The 2441-nt window shown below is 41.0% G+C and overlaps 1 protein-coding gene and 1 long non-coding RNA gene across 53 annotated transcripts in view; one reads left to right on the forward strand and one right to left on the reverse strand.

Moving 5' to 3' along the window:
* Positions 1-2441, forward strand: part of LOC103350898 (uncharacterized) — a 140934-nt gene that overhangs the window by 81358 nt on the left and 57135 nt on the right. The gene's annotated exons all lie outside the window — the stretch shown is intronic.
* CELF2 (CUGBP Elav-like family member 2) overlaps positions 1-2441 on the reverse strand; it is a 931997-nt gene that overhangs the window by 67140 nt on the left and 862416 nt on the right. The gene's annotated exons all lie outside the window — the stretch shown is intronic.

Consider the following 2441-nt stretch of genomic DNA (forward strand, 5'->3'; position numbering starts at 1 on the left):
TAGACTCAAATTTCTTAATTAAAAACTGGGCATTTAATTTAAGCTCCATTGGCAAAGTATCCAAAATATAAACCTATGCCTGCCAACTTATGTAGTTATTCATTCATCCCTTAAAAAATGGTCACCAGTACCTGTCACAGGACTAAGGACTGAGTCCATGAGATACCAGTCTGTGCTCTTTGGGAACTCAAGAGTGTGGCTGGAGTACAGAGGAGTCCCGAATATTCAGAGAAGGGGGGGATTTATCTGAACATATAAGAGGGGAGCTCCTCCCACAACTGGAGGAGCTGAGAAAGCTGCTTCTAGGAAGTACTGCTACTACCTATCCACCACAATCCCCTGAGGATACCAGTGTAGATTAATGTGAGGAACAAACGTTAAACCGGACTTCTGGGACAAAAGAATAGGACGGGGTCATATGACGTTTCTTTTTCTTTTTTTTTTTGGAAAAAAGATACTCCAAAGCTTTTATCCTTCATGTACATAGAAACAGGGGACCCGCTTATCCACAAGGACTCCTTTATGGAAACTGCCAAGAAGGCAGAGCTGTGACACTTCTTGAATATTCTAAATATCCAAGATGATGGTTCAGAGTGGACAGTACAGCTTTTGACTTCATAGCCTGTTCAGACTTAGCATGCTGAATTTATTAGTATATTGAAGGCTCAATAAATAGTTATTTTGGAAAACCCAGAGCAGTTACAGATGATTTTATGGTAGCCAGCTGCTCCCTGGCACTTTGGAAGGTAATTCGCAGGCACCCTTAGATTTCAAATGAACACACAGAGTGTGTTAATGCTAACAACAATGAATGAACCATGTGCATAGCAAAGGCACATGTGTCCCAGTGAAAAATGACAGAGTGTCTGTCCACTGGGGAAGACACACTTGGCATTAGCCTCAAGAACCAGTGTCCCTTTCTGCATAATTTGACTGTGGGAGTGGGAGGGCCTGAGGCTTCCTCTAGGAAAGCCCCTAATTTTGGGTGTACATGGGTCATACTATTAGAAGAAAAACATCAGCTAAAAATGTGACAAATCTTAGTTAGCATTTATTTTAGAATTTGCAATTGGGAGGTTTTTTTTTTCCCTTCTAAATCATGGGAGATGATACTTCACAGAACACTCTGCTATGTCTATCTAGTTCCCTTCACAGAATTAAAAATAAATGAACCACTCAATGTGCTTCTTAGTTCCAAGGCCAGCTTCTTAAAGCTGTATTCATAGATACTGCAATGACATAACTATCATTTCAAGACACAGTTTTTCTAGTTATCCAAAGGCTATATTACAAACAGTAAAAGCTGGCAATGCCAAGAGACCTCACATCCAGTGCGTAATTTAGTAGTATTTTTATTGGAGACCAATGTATGCCATCACACAGTGGGTTACCATGAGGCTGTGAGTCACAGTGGACAACTGGGCTGCCCATCACAGAACACACATGGGTAGAAACCTCTTGAAAGTCTTTCCAGATTCATTCAAAGTGAAACAAGAAAAAAAAAAATCACGGATGCATATTTGAAGGAAAGAAGTGCAGAAAAGTTTTCACAGTGACAGATAAAGAAACCTGGCTTTTATTCTGCACACTCAGGTTTCATTTCATTGATTCAGGGTGTCCTTGATTAAAGCAAACTGAGCTTGATTCTAATAGGCCAGAAATCTGTTCTTTCGCTTGCCCTCTCTCCCCTACCCTTTCGGAATCAAACAAGGAAAAAGCTTCCTAACTGTTCCTCGCGGCAGGTTAATGGGCACCTGTGTTCTGATTTATTGCACATGCTGCCTTCGCTGGCTCAGTGTTAAGTTAGGATATCAGCATGGAAGGTGGCACAGCAGGAATGACCTTTCACTAATCACTGCACCTCAGTTACTACTGGCACAGCTCATTATACAAAAGAATCCTTCAATGAGCAGGCTTTCAAACGCAGTTACACTTTGATTTCCTCGAGAACAAAGACTACACTTCCACATAAAAGCTTCGGATGCACAATTCTGTCAACTGAGGCACTGAAGTAAAAAAAAGGCACCCTGTTAATTGTCTGTCGTTATCAAGGAACTGCAAACTGTATCAAAGAAAGGCCTGCAATGTTGCCTTTCATTATGGAGGTCAGAACATTTTTATTGACTCCCCATTATTAAAATTTTAGAGGGATGTCAATCATTTTGGTTGCCTTGGATATAAGAATCATGTGGGGAGTACCCCCCAACAATCAAAACCAGTCAGGAAAACAACACGTGACTAGAGAGCATGCTATGCAGAAATTCTCAGCCTCTTCATTTTGTAACTGTCATGCATGGTGAACAGGTTGGTAGGAAATGCAAAAGGCAGGAAAGCCACTTCAGAGCCAATTTCAACAACGAGAACAGAAAGCTAATAGTCCAGCAGATTACCCATGGTTCTTCTTCTTTTCCCATTTATCTTTGCATTCTGAACCAATCCAG

This window comes from Oryctolagus cuniculus, chromosome 13 (genome assembly GCF_964237555.1).
Source record: "Oryctolagus cuniculus chromosome 13, mOryCun1.1, whole genome shotgun sequence".
Taxonomy (NCBI): domain Eukaryota; kingdom Metazoa; phylum Chordata; class Mammalia; order Lagomorpha; family Leporidae; genus Oryctolagus; species Oryctolagus cuniculus.